Source organism: Cetorhinus maximus, chromosome 22, assembly GCF_964194155.1.
Source record: "Cetorhinus maximus chromosome 22, sCetMax3.hap1.1, whole genome shotgun sequence".
Lineage (NCBI taxonomy): Eukaryota > Metazoa > Chordata > Chondrichthyes > Lamniformes > Cetorhinidae > Cetorhinus > Cetorhinus maximus.
In genome coordinates, this window is record NC_135900.1 from 485,041 (window position 1) to 509,969 (window position 24,929).

A 24,929-nucleotide genomic window follows, 5' to 3' on the forward strand; every position below is an offset into this window, starting at 1 on the left:
ATGCAATCTCGCTGGCTCAAAATGGACATAAAATTATGCCAAGAATTTTATTTGTAGCAGGAAAGTCATTTTTCTGCTGCTTTAATGCAGGTGAGGTTTTATTTTCTTATTCATCCTCAGACCTCTGCACTGTATTTTCTATTTCTTTGAATGCAGTTTTATGGAATCAGTACAAGTGATACTAAAAATTCAAAAGCTTCCACGATTGCATGTTCTTAATCACACTGTGGAGGGTGTACATGTTCTTAATCACACTGTGGAGGGTGTGCATGTTAGACAGCTTGAAAATTATCATACTGAAGCTTTCCTTGGGCCTGATTATTTAAAGATATCCACTTGTTTACAACCATTTTTATGTTAATCATTTGGTAGGAAATAGGTGTGCAAATGAACATTAACAAAATGGAAACTGAACTGGACCAGCCATGTAGCTGTGGCTACAAGAGCAGGTCAGAGGCTGGGAATTCTGCTGAGAATAACTCACCTTTTGACTCCCCAAAGCCTGTCCATCATCTACAAGGCACAAGGCAGGAGTGTGATGAAATACTCTCCACCTGCCTGGATGAGTGCAGATCCAAATACACTCAAGAAGCTTGACACCATTCAGGGCAAAGCAGCCCACTTAACTGACACCCCATCCACCACCTTCAACATTCACTCCCTCTACCACCGAGACACAGTGGCTGCAGTGTGTACCATCTAGAAGATGCACTGCAGCAACTCACCAAGGTTCCTTCAATAGCACCTTCCAAACCAGCAACCTCTGCCACCTAGAAGGACAAGGCTAGCAGATAGATGGGAACACCACCACCTGGAAGTTCCCCTCCAAGTCACTCACCATCCTGACTTGGAAATATATTGCCGTTCCTTCACTGTCGCTGGGTCAAAATCCTGGAACTTCCTCCCTAACAGCACTGTGGATGTACCTACACCACATGGACAGCAGCAGCTCAAGAAGGCAACACACCACCACCTTCTCAAGCGCAAGGAAGGATGGGCAATAAAAATGCTGGCCTAGCCAGCGACGCCCATGCCCTGTAAAAAGAATTTTAAAAATACGCAGCAGCACTGTACCAGTATCAGTTCTGTTGAAGGGTTGTGAGGACTCGAAACGTCAACTGTACTCTTCTCCGCTGATGCTGCCAGACCTGCTGAGTTTTTCCAGGTATTTCTGTTTCTGTTTTTGTTTCAGATGCTGCTCCACTGCTCAAGCACTACAAAACTCATTCCGAGCTCCCAATGCACTTCAAAATCCGGTATAGCACAACAGGACAGATGAAGGGAAATGAGGTTAAAATCAGCTGCTTGAGTCAGAGCTAAAGTTAGGAAGTAGAATTGTCATTTGTTATCACAGTTGTGAAGGAGAAAAGCAACAACTGACAGACGTTTCTGTCAGCATGCCCTCAAGACAAAAATGTAGTGTATTTGAACTGAACTGAACTGAGACCACTCTTTCTAGCATTTTCAATTTTTCCAAAAGAAATTTATTTTAATTTGTCTTGTTTAACCTCATGTTTAACTCAGTATGGATGCCACGGCACTGTAACTTAATTAGTGAGTATATATTGGCTATCCTGCCAGAGTTCTCTGCAAGCTTTTAAGTTATATTCATTTCCATTGCCCTGTGTCAGTGTTTGATTCCCGAGACACAAGATCATAAGAAATAGGAACAGGAGTGGACAATACGGCCCCGTGAGCCTATTTGCATTGTTTAATGCGAGTGGCTCAGCTGGACATAAGGGGAGGAAGAGGGGAGCAAGAGCTATAGTGATAGGGGATTCACTGGTTAGGGGAACAGGCAGGCATTTCTGTGGCCGTAGACATGACTCCAGATTGGCTTGATGCCTCCTGGTGCCAGGGCCAAGGATGTCACAGAGCAGCTGTAGGAAATTCTTCTGGGGAAGGGTGATCAGCTAGGGGTCGTGGTCCACATTGGTACCAATGACTTAGGTAGAAAGGGAGATGTGGTCCTACAGGCAGAATTTAGGGAGCTAGGTAGAAAATTAGCGAACAGGACCTCATAATGTCGCAATCTCCGGATTGAACCCAGTGCCACAAGCCAGTGAATACAGAAATAGGAGGGTAAGACAGATGAATGCGAGGCTGGAAATATGGTGCAGAAGGCAGGGCTTTAGATTCCTGGGACACAGGGACTGGCTCTGAAGGAGATGGCACCTGTACAAGCCAGACAGGTTGCAGCTGAACAGTGCCGGGACTGAATTCCTCGCGGGGCATTTTGCTAGTGCCGTTGGGAGGGCTTTAAACTACCTCAGTAGGGGTGTAGGAACCAAAAAATAAGAGAGGAATACCAGGGTGCACAAAATACTGGGAGGGACAGGTAGCACTGGTATAGAGAATATACCAGGGTAAGGGAGAAAGAAATGAAATCTAAATCAGGGTCACTATGCATGTATGTGAATGCACGGAGTATAGTAAATAAGATTGGGGAGTTACAGGCACAGATTGCCATGTGGAAATACGATACTGTGGCAATAACAGAGACCTGGCTCAAGGAAGGGCAGGACTGGGTGTTAAATATTCCCAGGTACAAGGTGTTCAGAAGGGATAGGAAAGGAAGGAAAGGAGATGGGGTAGAGGTATTGGTTAAGAAGAGCATTGCAGTGCTGGAGAAAGAAGATGTCCCAGAGGGGTCAAGGGCAGAATCAATTTGGCTAGAGCTAAGGAACAAAAAGGGTGCAATTACATTGCTCGGTGTAGTCTATAGACCACCAAATAGTGAGAAAGACATAGAAGAACAAATCTGCAGGGAAATTACACAGAGATGCAGGCATTATAACGTAGTTATAATGGGGGGGGGGGCTTTAATTACCCAATGTACACTGGGAGACTGGTAGTGTAAAAAGCAGAGAGGGGCATAAGTTCCTAGACTATGTTCAGGAGAATTTTCTACAGTAGTATGTGTGAAATCCTACAAGAAAAGACCTGGTTCTTGGGAATGAGGTGCGCCAAGTAGATCAAGTGTCAGTTGGGGAACATTTAGGAGACAGTGATCATTGCATCGTACGTTTTAGGATGATGATAGAAAAGGACAATAGGCAATCCAGAGCAAAAAATAATTAACTGGACAAGAGCCGACTTCGATGGGGCAGGAACGGAGCTGGGCCAGATAGACTGGAACGAAAGATTGGCAGGAAAATCTGTAGCTGAACAATGGGCTACCTTCAAAACAAGAGTTGGTTTGGGCACAGTCAAGGTATATTCCATCATAAGGGAAAGGTAGGGCAAACAAATCCAGAGCTCCCTGGATGAAAAAAGAGATTGAAATTAAGATAAAGAAGAAAAAGTGCACTTATGACAGGTGTCAGGTAGAAAATGCAATTGAGAACCAAGAGGAATACAGAAGGTTCAGAGGGGAGGTGAAAAATCATATTAGAGAAGCGAAGAGGGATCATGAGAAAAGACTGGCAGCTAACGTAAAGGGGAATCCCAAAGTTTTCTATAGGCATATAAATAGTAAAGGACGGTAAAAGGAGAAGTAGGGCCGATTAGGGACCTAAAAGGGAATTTACACATGGATGAAGGGGCCATGGTTGAGGTATTAAATGAATACTTTGCATCCATCTTTACCAAGGAGTTGGGTGCTACTCAGGCCAGGGTGGCAGATGAGGAAACTCTCACTCGAAGGGTTCAAAATTGATAAGGAGGAAGTGTTGAACAGATTGTTGTTACTTAAGAGTTGACAAGGCAACGGGACCAGATGAGATGCGTCCAAGGGTATTGAAGGAAGTGAGAGTAGAAATTGCAGGGGCACTGGCCATAATCTTTCAGTCTTCCCTACACTCAGGGGTGCTGCCAGAGAACTGGAGGATTGCAAACATTACGCCCTTCAAAAAAGGTTGTAAGGATAAGCCCAGCAATTACAGGCCAGTCAGTTTAATTTCAGTGGTGGGCAAGATTCTAGAGATAATTATTCAAGAAAGAATTAGTGGTCACATGGAAAAATCTGAGTTGGTAAGGAAGAGCCAGCATGGGTTTCGAAAGGGGAAATCGAGTTTAACTAGCTTGCCAGACTTTTTTTTGAAAAGGTAACAGAAAAGGTCGATGAGGGTAATGCTGTTGATGTGGTTTACATGGACTTTGAAAAGGTATTTGACACAGTGCCACACGCTATAACAAAAGTTATTGCTCATGGAATAAAAGGGACGGTAGCAACGTGGATACAAAATTGGCTGAAAAATAGGAAGCAGAGAGTAATGGTCAATGGATATTTTTCAAGCTGGAGGAAGGTTTGTTTTGAATTCTTCAGGGGTCAGTAATGGGACCCTTGCTTTCCTGATATATATTAATGATCTAGATCTTGGTATGCAAGGGGCAATTTCAAAGTTTTCAGATGATATGAAGCTTGGGAGTGTTGTGAACTGTGATGAGGATGGTGTAGAACTTCAAATGGACATAGACAAGTTGGTGGACTGGGCAGATAGGTGACAGATGAAGTTCAATGCAGAGAAGCGTGAGGTGATGCAGTTTGGTCAGAAGAACATGGACAGACGATATAAAATAAGGGGTGAAATTTTGAAGGGGGTGCAGGAGCATAAAGACTTGGGTGTATATGTGCATAGATCATTAAAGGTGGCAGGACAGGTGGAGAGAGCAGTTAATAAAGCATATAGTATCCTGGGCTTTATTAATAGGGGCATAGAGTACAAGAGCAGGGAGATTATGCTGAATTTATATAAGACACTTGTTAGACCCCAGCTGGAATATTGTGTACAGTTCTGGGCACCATATTATAGGAAGGGTGTGAACACACTGGAAAGAGTGCAGAAGAGGTTTACAAGAATAGTTCCAGGGATGAGAAACTTCAGCCATGAGTATAGATTGGAGAGGTTGGGACTATTCTCCTTGGAGAGAAGGCGGCTAAGAGGAGATTTGATAGAGATGTTCAAAATCATGAGGGGGCTGGATCGAGTAGATAAGGAGAAGCTGTTCCCACTCGTAAAATGATCAAGAACGAGAGGGCATAGGTTTAATGTGATTTGCTAAAGAAGCAAGTGTGACGTGAGAAAAAACTTTTTCACACAATGAGTGCTGGAATGCACTGCCTAGAAATGTGGTGGAGGCAGGTTCAACTGAGGCACCCAAGTGGACATTAGATGATTATTTGAATAGAAACAATGTGCAAGGGTACAGGGAAAAGACAGGGCTATGACACTAGGTCATAATACTCCTTTGGAGAGCTAGTGCAGACATGATGGGCCAAATGGCCTCCTTCTGTACCGTTAAGATTCTGTGAAAATGATCATGGCTGAGCTTCGGCTTCAAGTCCACTTTCCTGCCTGCTCTCCATATCCCTTAATTCCCTGAGGGACCAATATATTCAATGATGCAGCATCTATAACCTTCTGGGGTAAGAATTCCAACAATCCATGACACGCAAATTTCAGGTTTCTACCAGTTCCTCTAGTTCAATTACTTCGTATATACTTACATAAATGTAGTCTTCACTCCTTAAATTTATTTATCTTGCTGTATGAAGCATGCCATGGTTTGTGTATTGCTGCAATGTTTCTGATTGCTTTCATAATCTAGTTCCATTCCTCTGTACAGTCAAGATTGCAGCTTCTCCCCTCCCTTTAAATGGTGCCAAATAGCTGCTACTGGTCGAAGTGGAAACTGATGTAACAACATCCTGTAAAATGTGTGACCTAAAATATTCATGGCTTGAGAAGCTTCCCAAGAGTGCAAAAACAGTTAGGCTAATTCTCCAGATTAATTTACCTTGTGAATTGACGGGCCTCATGGTAGACTCCTCGTTATTCAAGCATGTCCAAGCAGTAAGTGATTACATCATGTTCTGTGGGTCCTCTCACAACCGAAGAGTCCAAAGTAGAATCAGAACGGACATCCACAAAACTGGAGATTCATGTTGTTTCCATTGGTGCTTGGGGAATTTATTCAGTGGCATCACCTCTGGCCATGTCGGATGTTGGGTTTGCGTGGTTGGTCCTCAAAACATGCTGGACCACATTTCAATGCTTGCCTTCACATGGGCCAGTCAGCTGCAATGTCTTCCCAGGAGAGGTGGTCTGCTATGCAGGAGTCTGTAAGGTTCTTTTTTAGGGTCTCCGTATAACATTTGTACTGACCACCTTGATGTTGTTTGCCCTGAGACAGTTCCCCGTAGAAGATCTGCTTGGGGATCTGTAGTCATCCAGGCAGGGAATATGGATGCCGTCTAAGTTGAATACTCTGGAGGGTGATCTCCATGCTGTTGAGCTCAGCATGATGGAGAACCTAGTTGTTTTTATCCTTGTGATTTGATCCTACTATTGAATTCTCATGATGGACCTGAAGTGTCTTTATTGGAAGCGTTCCAGAGTTTTGATTTCATGCCTATAGCAGAGCCAGGATTCTGCCCCATAGAGCAGGGTGGTAATTAGGGCTTGATATTAGTCGGCAGCTTAATGCTATGCTGCTTCCAGACACGATCATGGAGTCGGACAGAACTTGCTTTCGGAAACATCAATACTGCCACCCCTAGAGAGCACGCTACCAAGGTATATGGGTTTTTCTACAGCCTTGAAACCGGTGCCATCAACGGTTATGTCTGGTTCTTCATAGCGTGTGCCCGTTGCTAGCTGAACCATGACCTGGGAACTGAAGCCACTGATTTGGAGACCAAAGTTTTTGGCAGCACTTGAGAATTTGTTTGCCATAGTCTGGATGCCTTCCTTGTTGTGGGTAGCGAGGGCAGAGTCATCTGCATACAGAAGCTTTCTGATTACCGTCTCTGTGACTTTGGTGGAGGGACACACTGAAGATCTTCCCTCAACAGAAACTAGTGTTGATGCCTCTGGTGGCTTCCTTAAGCATTGCAGCAAAGAAGAGATTGAAGGGAGTCACAACACATTCTTGCTTTACACTGCTGGTTACCACAAAAGCACTGGACATCTTGCTACTGGCAGAAGCATGTTCAACCGTGCTATCACAATAGGCACAGGATTTTGACAAACTTGTTTGGGCATCCTTGACTGGAGAGTAAGTGCCATAGACCAGGGCAACACACACTGTCAAAAGCTTTAGCTAAGTCTATGAACAGGACAAATAGATCCTGATGTTGCTCTCTGCACTTTTCTTGTAGTCGCCTTGCTGCAGGCACATATTGGCTGTCCCACAGTCAGCCTGAAAACCACACTGCGATTCTGAGAGGACACTGGGCTGAATTTTATGTGCCCCTGTTAGGCGTACTTTCAGCAGGGGATGATGTAAAATAGGTCAGGTGGCTAGTCCACCACCTTCCCACCAACCCCCACAATAAGGTGGGTGGGCGCCAAAATTGGTCGCCTGCCTACCATTTGCAAATAAATAATTAACAGTCATTTAGGTCATAACACTCTGCACATGCTATAACACAATTGGTGTGGGCAGGTGGGAGTAGGCAGCCTGTTTTTAAAAGCCTACATGAACAAAGGTGGGAAAGAAGGTGGGCGCCTTATTCAGGGTGGTACGTCATTCAGGGGTGTCCTGCATGCATCCTGGGCATCCCTTCTTCCTTCCACACCGCCTGCCTGACAGAATCTGGCCCCCAACCTCCTCTTCCCCTTCCCTGGGCTCTGGGATCTTTCACTATCCTAAAGTCACAGGACTTACCTTCTTGGGGCAACTATGCTTCTCTTCGGTCTCTTCCTGCAGTCCATGCAGCACTCACTACTGAGCTCTTGCACTGCCAGGAGTGATGGGATTACAGCTCTGAAGGGCGGGACTTCCTCCTGAGTGAGGGGCAGGAGTCAGACCTGCAAGGAACACCTCTACTTGGGCAGCGGATAAATAGAGGGCAAGGCTCGGGGTCTTCACTCACCTTCCGGGAGCAGAGACAGCAGAACCTGTGAGGGACACCTCTACTCAGGCAGCAGGCTGAGTTTGAAAAAATCCAGGAGGGACATCACGGGAAAACTAAGTTCATTGGTGTGTGAGAAGCTGCTTTTAGGCAGTGTGTTTAAATAGCTTAAAAGTAGAAAAACGTATTATTTATTAAGAAGTAGCTACTTGGATTTCAGCAAGGAACACTAGCAATAGGTTAAATCAAGTCAAAGTGAAATAAAGTAATAAAGTAAACCAAAGTAAAATAAAGTTAGCGTAAGTGTAGTAAAGTTATGTTACTAGTAATCTATTCTACTCATTCTACTTACTCTAAGTGAAATAAATAGTTTTTAGAGTTACAGGATGGCAGGTCAGCTTGGCTAAGTGAAAGGTACATCCTGCGCTATGTGTGAAGCCGTGGACGCACCATGTGTCCCAGATAAACACATCTGTAGGAAGTGTCACCAGCCACAGAAGCTTGAGCTCTGGGTTTCGGAACTTGAGCAGCGGCTGGAGTCACTGTTGTGCATCCGTGAGGCAGAGGACTCTGTAGATAGCATGTTTAGGGAGGTGGTCACACCGCAGGTCAAAAGCGTACAGCCAGAGAGGGAATGAGTGTCCGCCAGGCAGTCTTGGAGAACCAGGCAGGTAGTGCAGGAGTCCCCTGAGTCTATCCTGCTTGCTAATCAGTTTTCCATTTTGGATGCTGATGAGGGCAATGGTTCCTCAGGGGAGTGCAGCCAGAGGCAAGCCTTGGCACCACATGTGGCTCAGCTGTACAGTGGGGGAGGAAGAAGAATGGAAGAGCAATAGTGATAGGGGATTCCATAGTCAGGGGAGCAGACAGGCGTTTCTGCGGCAGTAAACATGACTCCAGGATGATGTGTTGCCCCCCTTGTGCCAGGGTCAAGGATGTCGCGGAGCAGCTGCAGAGCATCCTTTGGGGGGAGGAGGATCAGCCAGAAGTCATGGTCCACATTGGTACCAATTACATAGGTAGTAAGAGGGATGAGGTCCTGAAAGCAGGTTTCAGGGAGTTAGGAAGGAAATTAAAAAGGACTTCAAGAGCAGTAATCTCAGGATTACTCCCATTGCAACGTGTTAGCGAGTATAGGAATAGGAGGATTGATTGATTAAATACGTGGCTGGAGAATTGGTAGGAGGGAGGGCTCAGATTTCTGAGACATTGAGACTGGTTCTGGGGCAGTGGGACCTATACAAGCTGGACGGGTTACATATTAATAGGACTGGGACTGACATACTCACAGGGAGATTTGCTGGTGCTTTGGGGTGGGTTTAAACTAGCTTGTCAGGGGGGTGGGAACCTGAGGGCTGGCCCAAATCGGAAGAAAGTAAAGTTGGTAACAGGAGGTAGTAGTGAAACAAGAAGGCCAGAGAAATAAAGCAGAGCATTGAGTATGCTTCGAATGCAGAATGATGTCAAAAGGATAAAATTAAGGGCACTCTACCTGAATGCATGCAGCATTCACAATAGGGTAGATGATCTAAAGGCACAAACAGAGGTAAAAGGGTATGGTATAATTGCCATTATGGAAACATGGCTGCATGGTGACCAAGACTGGGAACTGAATATTCAAGGATATTTGACGTTTAGGAAAGAGAGACAAGGGAAAGGAGATGGAGTTGCACTGATAATAAAGGATGGGATCAGTGCATTAGTAACGGGGGGGATCTCAGATCGGAGGAACAATGTGTGGAATCTAAAACAAAAATAAAAATACCTGGATATTTTGCTTTTATTATAATGTGTGGAATCTGTTTGGGTGGAAATAAGAAATAGCAAAGGGCAGCAGACATTGGTTGGAGTTGTTTATGGGCCACCAAATAATAATGGTAATGTGGGGCAAGGTATTGATCAGGAGATGAAAGAAGCATGTAGCATGGGCAATGCAGTAGTCATGGGTGGCTTCAATCTGCATATAGACTGGGTAAACAAATTGAGCACTAATGCTATGGAAGACGAGTTTCTGGAGCATGTTAGGGATGGTTTTCTAAAGCAGTATGTTGAGGAGCCAACGAGAGGACAGGCTATTTTAGATCTAGTATAATGTAATGAAAAAGGGCTAATTAATAATCTTGTTGTAAATAGAATTTTACATTATGTTTGAAAGTGAGGTAGCTCACTCTGAAGCAAGGGTGTTAAAGTTGAATAAAGGAAATTATGAAGGCATGAGGGACAAATTGGCTGAGAGGTAACTATATTAAAAGGTATGATTGTACATAGGAAATGGTAGTCTTCAAAGAACTATTACATAGCTTACAGCACCTGTACATTCTTTGAAGGTGCATAAACCCCCCCAAAAAAGCCAGTCAACTATGGCTGACATAGGAAGTTAAGGATTGTGTAAGATTAAAAGAAAAGGCTTATAAAGTTGCCAGAAGCTGCAGTAAACCTGAGGATTGGGAGGGTTTTAGAATACAGCAAAGGAAGACCAAGAAAGGGAGAATAGAATATGAATGCGATCAAGCAAAAAACACAAAAACAAACTGTAAAAGCTTCCATAGGTATGTAAAAAGGAAGCGTTTGGCTAAGACAAATGTGGGTCCTTTGCAGGCAGAGTCAGGAGGATTTATTATGGGGAAATAGAGAAATGGCAGAGAAGCTAAAAGGTTATTTTGTGTCTGTTTTCACTGAGGAAGATACAGGAAATCTCCAGATTTAGAGATCCAGGAGTCTAGGGAGAATGAGGAGTTGAAGGAAATTAGTATAAGTAAGAAGGTTATATTGGAGAAATTAATGGGACTGAAAGTTGATAAGTCCCCAGGACCTGATATTCTGCATCCCAGAGTGTTGAAAGAGGTTGCTATAAAGATAGTGGATGCATTGGTGATCATTTTCCAAAATTCTATAGATTCTGGAATGGTTCCTGAAGATTAGAAGGTAGTAAATGTCACCCCACTATTTAAGAAGGGAGGAAGAGAGAAAACAGGGAATTACAGACCTGTTAGCCTTACATTAGTAGTAGGGAAAATGCTAGAATCTATTATAAAGGGTGTGATAAATGGATACTTGGATAATCATAATCTGATTGGGCATAGACAGCATGGATTTACAAATGGGAAATCATGTTTGACAAACTTATTGGAGTTTTTTGAGGATATTACTAACAAAATTGATAAAGGAGTTGATGGACGTAGTGTACTTGGATTTTCAGAAGGCTTTCGATAAAGTCCCCCACATGAAATTGATTAGCAAAATGAAAGCACATGGGATAGGAGGCAATGTACTGGCAATAGACTAAGGATTGGCTAACAGGCAGAAAACAGAGAGTAGGAATAAACGGGTCATTCTCGTGTTGACAGGCTGTGACAAGTGGGATACCACAAGGATCAGAACTTGGGCCCCAGCTGTTCACAATATATATCAATGATTTGGACGTGGGAACCAAATGTAATATTTCCAAGTTCGCGGATGATACCAAGTTAGGCAGGAACATGTGTTGTTCAGAAGATGTAAAGCAGCTATAGAAGGATTTGGACAGACTTAGTGAGTGGGCAAGAACATGGCAGGTGGAATATAATGTGGAAAAATGTGAGGTTATCCACTTTGCTAGAAGGAACAGATTTCCTAAAATGTATTTCCTAAATGATAAGAGATTAGAAAGTGTAGATGTACAAAGGGACCTGGGTGTCCTTGTTCATAAGTCACTGAAAGCTAACATGCAGGTGCAGCAAACTATTAAGAAGGCTAATGGAATGTTAGCCATTATCGCAAGAGGATTTGAATACAGGATTAGTGAAGTCTTGCTTCAATTGTTTGGAGTTTGCTAAGACCGCATCTGGAATACCATGTGCAGTTTTGGTCCCCTTGCCTCAAGGATATTATTGCCTTAGAGGGAACGCCACAAAGGTTCACCAGACTTGTTCCAGGGATGGCGGGACTGTCTTATGAAGACAGATTGGAGAAACCGGGCCTGTATTCTCTAGAGTTTTGAAGAATGGGAGGTGATCTCACTGAAACCTACAGAATACTTAAAGGAATAAACAGGGTAGATGCAGGTAAGATGTTTCCTCTGGTGGGTGAGTCCAGAAGCAGTGGACACAATTTCAAAATAAGGAGGAAGTCACTTTGGACCGAGATGAAGAGAAATTTCTTTACTCAAGGGGGTTGTGAATGTTTGGAGTTCTCTACCCCAAAGGGCCATGGTAGCTCAGTCATTGAGTATGTTTAAGGTAGAGATTGATAGATTTCTAATTAGCAATAACATAAAAGGTTATGGGGAAAGTGTGGGTAAAAGTGTGGGTAAAAGTGTCCGATCAGCCATGATGATATTGAATGGCGGAGTAGACTCAACAGGCTGAATGGTCTTCTCCTGCTCCTATGTTCCTAAATCCCACTGTTCAGTAATTTAGCCTGCCTGCAACGTGTTTATGGCCGCAGGTCAGGCTGTATCAAAGCGAGTTGGTTTCTGGACGACATTGCTTCTGGGGCAGGGGCAAGCAGTCCGTCCCCCACCCCTGCCCACTCATGAAATGCAGCCCGTGATCTACAAGGCTGTCCAGTAGACAGTTTAATAAGACCCTGTGAGGATCTTTCATGCAACTGAGAGAAGACTTATTCCTCAAAAATTGCCACATACATTTTTGGATCCTTTCAGTTTCCAAATGCCAACATAGTCTGTGGAACAGCCACAAGATGGCTGAACCAATCAGGGATAATCACAGAAAACCCACTTATATCCATGAAAAAAATTCTTTCATTGGCCTAATTTCTATCCTTCACGCCCCTCCCTACTGTTCCCTGAAACATGTAAACCAGGAAAGTACAGTTCTATCAACTTTGAAGCAAAAGGTGTATAAATTAGACAAAGCAGGAGGCAGCCTTTCAAACCTTTTATGGTTACAGTTAAACTCAGACTTTTTAATCACTTGAGCATTAAATTTGCACTAAGATGCATTTTAACAATATAAATTAATTTTCTACCCATCCCTTAAGAGTAATTAAAGAAAGTAGTAATAAAATAAAAAGCACAGCACTGCTTCTCAATCTTGAAACACAATTCCTGAGAGAACGTGGACTGCATAAGAAGCTAAATTAAAAAGGGCAGCAGTGGGAAACACAGCATCTGCCTCTTTATGGCTGGCAGTCAGAGCCAACCAGGAATTGGAAGTGGATCCAGGAAAAGTGGCCAAAAGAGTTATACAAACATACAAATTAAGAGGAGTAGACCATTCAGCCCCTCGAGCCTGTTCCACCATTCAATAAGATCATGGCTGATCTGATTGTGGCCTCAATTCCACATTCCACTTACGTCCTATAAACTTTGACTGGCCTTCTATCCAGCTTCACCTGTTCCACCCCCTTAAACAGTATAAATTTCACCACATTTCTAATTCTCTTTAGTTCTGAAGAGGAGTCATATGGACTCGAAACGTTAACTCTGTCTTTCTCCCACAGATGCTGTCAGACCTGCTGAGCTTTTCCAGCATTTTCTGTTTTTGCTTCAGATTTCCAGCATCCACAGTATTTTGCCTTTAACTTTGACTCCCTTGTTAGTCAAGAATCTGTCTACTTCTGCCTTAAAAATATTCATTGCCTCTGCCTCCACCGCTCTTTGGGGAAGAGAGTTCTAAAAGATTCATGGCCCTCAGAGAAAAAATCTTTTCATGTGGATTGAAAGTAGAAATGTATTGACACACAGGATTTGGGGAGGAGTTCCAATGCAGGGTGGAACGGTAGTTGAAGATTCTATCACCGATGCCACAGCTGAGAATGCAAAAGGGTGGAAAATATGATGGTATAAGCATGACAAATTTATAAAGATTGGAGGAGCAAAGCCATTTCAAGATTTAAAGATTAGGATAAAGAATTTGAATGTAATACATTGGGCAACAGTTACTGGATATCAATAAGGATCAAAGGGATAGGTGGGGAGAATGGTGCAGAGTTCTGATTAGTTGGAGCTTATATAGATTTGGGAGACTAGCATGGAATTCCAGGACTAAATCCTTGGTCCTCTTATTGCTCCTCAGACACATCTAAATGAAACAGAAAAGGTAGATAAGAGTAATGTAGCAGACGTAATATACTGGGTTTTCAAAAAGCTTTCAATAAGGTATCGCACAGTAGACTCAAGTCTAAGGTCAGAACATGTGGAGTCAGGGGACAAGTAGCAGAATGGATAAAAGGTTGGATACAAAACAGAATGCTAAAAATGGGTTAAATTGACAACTCAACTTGACAATGTCTCAAATTCAGAGACACAGCAGGGCTAGCCATGCCAGGAGTCAGTCTGTGGGTTCAGAGCCCGCATTCCGAAACAAAAATCAAGGTGTGACATCACATGGAAGCAGGTAGGTGATTGGCTAGTGAGTATTTCCTACTTATTTTATCCAAACTGGGGAATTTCAGTCAGTAGAACATTGAATGGAATATAAACAGAAACAAGACTAGGTTTTAACTTTTTAAAAATAAGAAAATAATTAATTAATTAGTTAATTAAAATGAAATAAAGAAGGCAGGGCAAGTGATATGTTGTGGCTGCACTATTTGGGAGCTCGTGGACTTCAATGTGTACAAGTTAACCATATCTGCAGTCAGTGTCTGCAGCTCGAGGAACTTCGGCTCAGAGTCATTGAGCTGGAGGCCGAACTACAGACACTGTGATGCATCAGGAAGGGGGGAATTTATCTGGAAAATTTTATTCCCAAAGGCAGTCACACCCCTTAGGCTAGGGCCATCTGATTTTCTCAGTGGTCAGGGATAAGAGGTTGTGACTGCGAGTGAGGCAGGTATGGGGACCCAGAAGGTAGAAGAAGTGAAGGAGCCTCAGCTTTTGCAATTGTGCAACAGGAGGTTTGAGTTTTGTGCAAATTGTATAGAGGAGGGCAGGAGCTGCAGGTGGATGAGCAAACTGGTCATGGCACCGTGGTACAGGAAGCTATTACGAACATACCAACATACAGATGAACAAGAAGCAGATGGCAGCCATTCGGCCCCTTGAGCCTGCTCCACCATTTAATAAGACCATTGTTGATCTGATAGTAACCTGAAATCTGCATCCCACCTACATATCACCCCCTTGCTTATCAAGAATCTATCCACCTCTGCCTTAAAATATTCAAAAACTCTGCTTCCACCACGTTCTCAGGAAGAGAGTTCCAAAGATTCACAACCTTCTGAGTGAAAATATTTTGCCTCATTTCTGTTTTAAATGGGCAACCCCTTATTTTTAAACAGTGACCCCTAGTTCCAGATTCTACCACAAGAGGAAACATCCTCTCCACATTCACCCTGTCAAGACCCCTCAGAATCTCGTATGTTTCAATCAAGTTGCCTCTTACTCTTCTAAACTCCAGTGATTACAAGCAGAGTCTGTCCAACCTTTCCTCATAAGACAACCCGCCCATTCCAGGTACTAGTCTGGTAAACTTCTCTGAACTGCTTCCAACGCATTTACATCCTTCCTTAAATAAGGTGACCAGTACTGTACTCCAAATGTGGTCTCACTAGTGCCCTGTACGACTAAAGCATAACCTTCCTGCCTTTGTATTCAATTCCCCTCGCAATAAGTTATAACATTCTATTAGCTTTCCTAATTACTTGCTGTACTTGCATACTAGCCTTTTGTGATTCATGCACTAGGACACCCAGATCCCTCTGTACCTCAGAGCTCTGCAATCTCTCACCATTTAGATAATATGCTTCTCTTTTATTCTTCCTGCCAAATTGAGCAATTTCACATTTTCCCACATTATCCCCCATCTGCCAGCTCTCTTCCCACTCACTTAACCTATCTATATCTATTTGTAGCCTCCTTATATCCTTTTCATAACTTACTTTCCTGTCAACTTTTGTTTATGACATCTTTGGCAATCTCTCCTTTGCCTTCACCTATCACTGGCCCTCTATCCAGCTCCGCCTGTCCCACCCCACTTAAACAGCTTATATTTCACCACATTTCTATTTCTCTTTAGTTCTGATGAGGAGTCATACGGACTCGAAACGTTAACTCTGTCTTCCTCTCCACAGATGCTGTCAGACCTGAGTTTTTCCAGCAAATTTTGTTTTTGTTTCAGATTTCCAGCAGCCACAGTATTTTGCTTTTATTTTACTTTCTTATCTATCTTTGTATCATCAGCAAATTTGGCAACCATCCCTTCAATCCCTTCATCCAAGTCATTGATATAAATTGTAAACAGTTGAGGTCCCAGCACTGATCCCATAGCATCATTATATCTTGGCAACCTGAAAAAGGCCCATTTATGCCTACTTTCTGCTTCCTGTCAGCCAGCCAATCTTCTATCCATGCCAATATGTTACCTCCTACACCATGATCTTTTATTTTCCGCAATAACCTTTGATGTGGCACTTTATCAAATACCTTCTGGAAATCTAAGTACAGTACATCCACTGGTTCCCCTCTATCCACAGCGCATGCTACTTCTTCAAAGAACTCCAATAAGTTGGTTAAACACAATTACCCTTTCACAAAACCTCAAAAGAGCAAATAGGAATGCGGTGGTAGTAGGGAACAGTATAGTTAGGGGGATAGACACTGTTCTCTGTAGCCAAGAGCAAGAGTCTAGAAGGCTGTGTTGCCTGCCCGGTGCCAGGGTTCAGGACATCTGCTTGGGGCTGGAGAGGAACTTGCAGCGGCAGGGGGAGGATCAAGTTGTCATGGCCCATGTGGGTACCAACAACATAGATATGACTAGGAAAGAGGTTCTGGATAGGGAATATGAGCAGCTAGGGGCTACATTAAAAATCAGAACCTCAAAGATAATAACCTCTGGATTATTACCTGAGCCATGAGAAAATTGGCGTAGGGTAAATAAGATTAAGGAATTCAATGTGTGGCTCAAAGATTGGTGTGGGAGAAATGGGTTTCGATTCATGGGACACTGGCATGAGTACTGGAGAAAATAGTGCTGTACTGTTAGGATGGTCTTGACCTAAATCATGCTGGGCAAGTGTTCTGGCAGGTTCTGGAACGTAGAGAGGGTTTTAAACCAAATAGTGGGGGCAAGGGATCAAGTGAGGGAAGGTGTAGTAAATTAGAGGAAAAGTGCAAGGCAAGAGAGCAAAGTAGCAGTAAGGGTAACAACAATCAGGGCTTGGCCGGAAGTGACAGAGCGTAAAATTTAGGAGTGTAACAGCAGATAAGGCCAGTGTTTGCAAAAATACAGTGTAATTGTGATGAGTCAAACATGGATGACACGAAATTCTGGTTTTGTCGAAGTCATCAACCATTCCCACTGGCAGAATAGCAAATCCCATGGAACAAAGTAAGCTGAAATTCTGCACTGCTAACTCCAGATTAGCCAAACTTATCTAAACTTGTCATATGACCACCCCAACCAAACAGAGCAGAGTTAGACCACACAAGAGCGTGAAATCGTGGTGTGTCAGACCAGCCATCATTTGACATAGAGTTCTCCCTGTGAAAGAATGTGCAATGCCAGTGAGTATGGCTAAACTGGTGAGAAAGTTAGAAGTGCTGTCAATTGGAGAGAAGGTGAAGTTGATGCTGCAAGTGGAAAACCATGGGGTGAAGTGGACATCACGAAAGAGTGGGGGATTCCACATCAAGTTTGTCCACCATTATGAAACACAAGGCAAACATCCTGAAACAGTTTGACAAGGTGGCATTCTCTCCAGCAAGGAAGAGGATGAGAACAGCTGCCTATCCTGGCGTTGAAGCAGCTCTGCTAATGTGTTCAAGGCAGTCCGTGCAAAGAACATTTCCATCTCCAGTCCAATCCTGCAGGAAAGGGGAAGTCACCCTGGCAAAGAAGCTGGGCCACATGGAGTTCACCTGTAGCGATGGATGACTGGACCAATTCAAGACAAGTCACGGCATCGCCTTCCATATGGAAAGCCATGAGGGTACGGCGGTTATGTCAGCAATGACAGATGATTGGCTCCAAAATAGTCTCGCCCACACTTTGAATGAGTATGCACCACGATACATTTTTAATGCAGATGGAACTGGACTGTTTTATTGTATTTTGCCAGGCTGCGTTTCACTGTTTAAAGGTGAAACATGTAATGGTGGAAAGCAGAGCAAGGAATGTGTCACTGCAATGGTCTGCACCAACATGGATGGCACCAAAAAGCTGCTGTTTCTTGTTATAGGAAACGCTAAGAAGCCACGTTGCTTTGCGAATGTCAAAACACTAGCCAAGCAGTACGAGGCTAACAAAATCGCCTGGTTGACCTCCAGCATATTTTAGGCATGGATCAAGAAAGTGGGCAAAATATATCAGCGAAAGAAAAGGAAGACTGTCATCACTACAGACAGCCTGACATCGCTGGCCTCAAGAGCATCAAGCTGATGTTCTTGCTTCCCAACACTATGGCCAGTCTCGGACCATTGTAAGGTATGAACAAATTGAACGAAGACTTTTTCACACACTTACTGTTTTACTGTGTTTTCATTTGACATTTGAATCTGGTGTTTTTTGCAACAGATGGCGTTTGTAGGCACATCACATGCATTCATGTGGGAATGGGTCATCCTCGGCTATCACAAAGCTCCATTTAACATGCATTTGTGGGCAGAACCCCTGGGATTCAACTCATTGGGATTCTACTGTAGTAAAAAGACAGAACAAAAGGCTCTGTATATGAATGCCCATAGCATTTGTAACAAAACAGATGAACTGACAGCTCAAATAGAAATAAATATGTCTGACCTGATAGCCATTACAGAAATGTAGCTCAAAAGTGACTAGTGCTGGGACCTGACTACTAAAGGGTACATGACATTTCGGAAGGACAGGAAGCTAGGAAAGGATGGTGGGTTTGCTCTGTTAGTTATGGATGGCATGAGTACAATAAGATCAAGATGTAGAATCAGTTTGGGTAGAGATAAGAAATAGAAAAGGGAAGGAATTGTGGGAGTAGTTTATAGGCCCCCCGACAGTAACTACACTGTAGGACGGGGTTATACAGGAAGAAATAATTGGGGCTTCCAAGAAAGGCACTGCAATTATCATGGGTGATTTTAATCTACATATAGATTGGAAGAATCAGGTAGCCAGGAAGTTGAGTCCATAAGTGTTTTCTGGACAATTTCTGAGAGCAGCAGATTTGAACCAACCAGAAAGCAAGCTACTCTAGACCTGGTAGCGTGCAATGAGGCAGGATTAATTAATGACCTCACAGTAAAGGAGCCTCGAGGTAGCAGTGATCTTAACATGCTTGAATTTTGCATTCAATTTCAGGAAGGAAAGAGTGGGTCCAAGATGAGTGTTTAAATATATACAAAGGCAATTACAAGGTTATGGAGCTGGAGCTGGCTAAAGCGAACTGGGAAAATAGGTTAAGGGGTAGGTCAGCAGAAATGCAGTGGCAGACATTTAAGGAGATATTTCATAACATTCAGCAAAGATACATTCCACTGAGAAAGAAAGACGCTAGGAGATGAATGCACCATTTGTGGCTGGCTAAGGAAGTTAAAGAGAGTATCAAATTGAAAGAAAAAGTGTACAATTTTGCAAAGAGGTCAGAAGATTGGGCAGAATTTTAAAAACTGCAAAGAATGACTAAGAAAGTAGTAAGGAAGGAGAAATTAGAGTATGAGAGAAAGTAGCTAGAAATATAAAAACAGATAGTAAGAATTTCTACAAGTATATAAAAATGAAAAGAGTAACTAAAGTAAGCATAGTCCTCCAAAGAGTGAGTCTATAGGGAATTAATAGTGGGAAATAAGGAAATGACGGAAGCATTGAACAGGTATTTTGTGTCTGTCTTCTCTGTAGAAGACATAAGTGACATCCCAGAAATATTTGAAAATCAAGAGGTGAAAGGGAGGGAGGAGCTTAAAACAATTACATATACCAAGGAAAGGGTAATGAGAAATCTCTGTCCATGCCACTCATAATTTTGCAAACTTCTATCAAGTCACCCCTCAATCTCCGTCGCTCTAGTGAGAACAATCCGAGTTTCTCCAACCTCTCCTCATAGCTAATAACCTCCAGACCAGGCAGCATCCTGGTAAACCTCCCCTGCACCCTCACCAACACCTCCATATCCTTCTGGTAATGCGGTGTCCAGAATTGCACGCAATATTCCAAGTGTGGCCTAACCAAGGTTCTATACAGCTGCAGCATGACTTCCCAGCTTTTATACTCAATACCCCTGCCAATGAAGGCAAGCATGCCATATGCCTTCCTGACTACCTTATCCACCTGAGTTGCCACTTTCAGTGACCTGTGGACCTGTACACCCAGATCCCTCTGCCCGTCGATGCACTTAAGGGTTCTGCCATTTAATGTATAATTCCTACCTGTGTTAGACCTTCCAAAATGCATTACCTCGCATTTGGCCGGATTAAACTCCATCTGCCATTTCTCCGCCCGAGTCTCCAACCGATCTATATCCCATTGTATCCCTTGACAATCCTCTTCACTATCTGCAACTCCTCCAACCTTAGTGTCGTCTGCAAACTTACTAATTAGCACAGTTACATTTTCCTCCAAATCATTTACGTATACCACAAACAGCAAAGATCCCAGCACTGATCCCCTGCGGAACACCACTAGTCACAGCTCTCCATTCAGAAAAGCACCCTTCCACTGCTACCCTCTGTCTTCTATGACCAAGCCAATTCACCTCTGATCCCGTGTGACTTTACCTTCTGTACCAGTCTGCCATGAGGGACCTTGTGAAAGGCCTTACTGAAATCCATGTATATAACATCCACTGCCCTTTCATCGTCGATCATCTTTGTCACTTCCTCGAAAAACTCAATCAAGTTAGTGAGACACAACCTCCCCTTCACAAAACCATGCCGTCTCTCACTAATACGCCCATTTGCTGGTGCTAAAATCGCTACAGAATGTAGCCTGGCAACAGGACCCACTGGGTCGACTGCCTGATGCTGCTGAAGATTATGGTAGTAAATCCTGTCACGAAGAATCTTCTTCAATAATTTCCCTACCACTGATGTAAGGCTCACCGGCCTGTAATTTCCTGGATTATCCCTGCTATCCTTCTTAAACAACGGAACAACATTGGCCATTCTCCAGTCCTCTGGGACCTCACCCGTAGCCAGTGAGGATACAAAGATTTCTATCAAGGCCCCAGCAATCTCCTCCCTTGCCTTCCTCAGTACTCTGGGGTAGATCTCATCTGGCCCTGGGGACTTATCCACCTTAATATTCTTCAAAACGACTAACACCTCCTCTTTTTTGATCTCAACATGATCCAGGCTATCTACACACTCTTCCCTAGACAAATCAACCACTAAGTCCTTCTCTTTGGTGAATACTGATGAGAAGTACTCATTTAGTATCTCTCCCATTTCTTCTGGCTCCACACACAGATTCCCACCTCTGTCCCTGAGTGGGCCTACCCTTTCCCTGGCTACCCTCTTGCTTTTTACATATGTGTAAAAGGCCTTGGGATTTTCCTTAATCCTGGTTGCCAATGACTTTTCATGACCCCTTTTAGCCCTCCTGACTCCTTGCTTAAGCTTCTTCCTACTTTCTTTATATTCTCCACGGGCTTCATCTGTTCCCAGCCTTCTAGCCCTTACGAATACTTCCCTTTTCTTTTTGACTAATCTCACAATATCCTTCGTTATCCAAGGATCCTGAAACTTGCCATACTTATCCTTCATCCTAGCAGGAACATGCCGGTCCTGAATTCTTATCAACTGACGTTTGAAAGCCCCCCACATGTCAGTTGTTGATTGCCCTCAAACATCCCCGCCCCCAGTCTAGATTCCTCAGTTCCTGCCTATATTGTTATAATTAGCCTTCCCCCAATTAAGCACCTTAACCCAAGGACTCCTGTTATCCTTATCCACCAGTACCTTGAAATTTACTGAATTATGGTCACTTTTCCCGAACACTCCCTTACTGAAACTTCGACCACCTGGCCGGGTTCATTCCCTAATACCAGGTCCAGCATTGCCCCTTCCCTAGTTGGACTATCTACATATTGTCTCAGGAAGCCCTCCTGGATGCACCTTACAAATTCTGCACCATCCAAACCCCTAGCACTAAGTGATTCCCAGTCAATATAGGGAAAGTTAAAATCACCCACCACAACAACCCTATTGCTTTTACATCTTTCCAAAATCTGCCTACATAACTGTTCCTCAATCTCCCGTCGGCAATTGGGAGGCCTATAGTAAACCCCCAACATTGTGACTGCACCCTTCCTATTGCGGAGCTCTACCCATATTGCCTCGCTGCATGAGCCCACCGAGGTGTCCTCCTGTCGTACAGCTGTGATATTCTCCTTAACCAGCAGTGCAACTCCCCCACCTCTTCCGCATCCCTCTCTATCCTGCCTGAAACATCTAAATCCTGGAACGTTTATCTGCCAATCCTGTCCATCCTTCAACTAAGTCTCTGTAATAGCAATAACATCATAGTCCCAAGTGCTAGTCCACGCTCTAAGATCATCTGCCTTGCCTGTTATACTTCTCTCATTGAAACAAATTCATTTCAGACCCCCAGTCCCAATGTGTTCAGTAATCGCTCCCTGCCTGCTCTTCCTCTTAGCCCTACTGGCCATATTCACTAGTTCTCAGTCAATTATTTCACCTGCTGACCATTTCTCTGGTTCCCACCACCCTGCCATACTAGTTTAAACCCTCCCAAATGACACTAGCAAACCTCGCAGCCAGGATATTGGTGCCCCTCCAGTTTAGATGCAACCCGTCCTTCTTGTACAGGTCCCACCTGCCCCGGAAGAGATCCCAATGATCCAGATATCTGAAACCCTCCCTCCTACACCATCTGTTCAGCCACGTGTTTAGCTGCACTATCTTCCTATTTCTAGCCTCACTGGCACGTGGCACAGGGAGTAATCCTGAGATTACAACCCTAAACATCCTGTTTTTAACTTTCTGCCTAACTCCCTGAACTCCCGCTGCAGGACCTCGTCACTCTTCCTGCCTATGTCGTTAGTACCAATGTGTACCACGACCTCTGGCTGTTCTCCCTCCCCCTTCAGAATGTCCCGTACTCAATCAGAGACATCCTGGACCCTGGCACCGGGGAGGCAACATACCATCCTGGTGTCTCTTTCATGACCACAGAAGCGTCTATCTGAGCCCCTGACTATAGAGTCCCCTATGACAATTGCTCTTCTGTGCTTTGACCCCCCCACCCCTGCTGAACAACAGAGCCAGCCGTGGTGCCACTGCTCTGGCTACTGCTGTTGTTTTCCCCTGATAGGACATCCCCCCCAACAGTATCCAAAACAGTATACCTGTTAGAGAGGAGGACAGCCACAGGGGATTTCTGCACTGACTGCCTGCCCCTTCTAGCTGTCACCCATCTATCTAGTTTAAAGGCTGACAAGTCACCAGGATCTGATGTACTTCATCCTAGGGTCCTAAAAGAAGTGGCTGTGGAAATAGTAGAGGCGTTGGTCTTAATTTTCCAAAATTCCCTTCGTTCTGGAAAGGTCCCATCACTTTGGAAAATAGCAAATGCAATTCCTCTATTCAAGGAAGGAAGGAGACAGAAAGCAAGAAATTACAGCCCAGTTAGCCTAACATCCGTCATAGGGAAAATGCTCAAATCTGTTATGGAGGTTACAGCAGGGCTTAGAAATTCTTAATGCAATTAGGCAGAGTCAATATGGTTTTGTGAAAGGAAAATCATGTTTGTCTAATTGATTAGAGTTCTTTGAGGAAGTAACAAATAATGTGGATAAAAGGGAACCTGTAAATGTGGTGGACTTCCAAAAGGCTTTTTGTAGGGTGCCACATCAAAGGTTACTACACAAAATAAGAGCTCATGGTGCAGGGGGAAACATATTATCATGGATAGGATTGGTTGGGTAACCAGAATTAGAGAGTAAGGATAAATGGATCATTTTCAGGTTGCAAGCTGAAACTAGTGGAGTGCCGCAGGGATCAGTACGGGGCCTCAATTATTTACAATCTATACAATGGTTTGATGAAAGGACCAAATGTATGGTTGCTAACTTTGCTGATGACACAAAGATAGGTAGAAAAGTAAACTATGAGGAGGACATAAACAGTCTACAAAGGGATATGGACAGGTTAAGCGAGTGGGCAAAAAATTGGGAGTTGGAGCATAATGTGGGAAAATGTGAACTCATCCATTTTGACAGGAAAAACAGAAAAGCAGTATACTATTTAAATGGAGAAAAATTTCAAAACTCTGCGGTACAGAGGGATCTGAGTGTCTCAGTACATGAATAACAAAAAGTTAGCATGCAGACACAGACTTATTAGGAAGGCAAATGGAATGTTAGCCTTTATTGAAAGGGGGATGGAGTGTAAAGTTGGGAAGTCTTGCTATAGTTGTATATGGCATTGGTGAGACAGCACCTGGAGTACTGTGTTCAGTTATGGTCTCCTTACTCAAGGAGGGATACACTTATTTGGAAGCAGTTCAGAGAATGTTCATTAGGCTGATTCTTGGGATGAAGGGACAAAAACAGAAAATGCTGGAAAAACTCAGCAGGTCTAGCAGCATCTGTGGAGAGAGAAACAGAGCCAACATTCTGAGTCCGTATGACTCTTCTTCAGCTCCAGCATTCTCCAGCATTTTCGGTTTTTGTTTCAGATTTTCAGCATCTGCAGTATTTTGCTTTTACCTGGGATGAAGGGTTGCCTTATGAGAAAAGGTTGAGCAGGTTGGGCCTACACTCATTGCTGTTGCAAATAATGAGAGGTGATCTTATTCAAGCATAAAACATTCTAATGGGGCTTGACAGGGTAGATGCTGAGGATGTTTTATCTCATGGCTGAATCCAGAACCAGGGAGCATAGTTTAAAAATAAGGGGTTTCCCATTTAAGATGGGGATGAGGAGGAATTTCTCCTCTCAGTGGGTAATTAATCTTTGGGATTCTCTATCCCGGAGAGCAGTGGAGGCTAGGTCATTGAAAATATTTAAGGCTGAGTTAGACAGATTTTCGTTTCATTGGCAAAGCATTGTCCAGCTAAGGAATTCCCTTCCCCCAACACTGTATTCAAATCCATTTCTTTATCACTCACTTTTCTGCTTTTTCCCCCCAACCTGTGATATCAAAGTACACATTTGCAGAATGCTGAGGTCATTAGTGTCCCTGTACACAAAGTTATGCACTCCATTCATTGGCTTCCCGTGCCTAGCCAAATATGTTTGAGAATTTTTGCCCTCTCCTTC

At 43.6% G+C, this 24,929-nt stretch overlaps 1 protein-coding gene across 5 annotated transcripts in view; it reads right to left on the bottom strand.

Annotated features, from left to right (window-relative positions):
- Positions 1 to 24,929, bottom strand: part of osbpl8 (oxysterol binding protein-like 8) — a 262,935-nt gene that overhangs the window by 156,676 nt on the left and 81,330 nt on the right. The gene's annotated exons all lie outside the window — the stretch shown is intronic.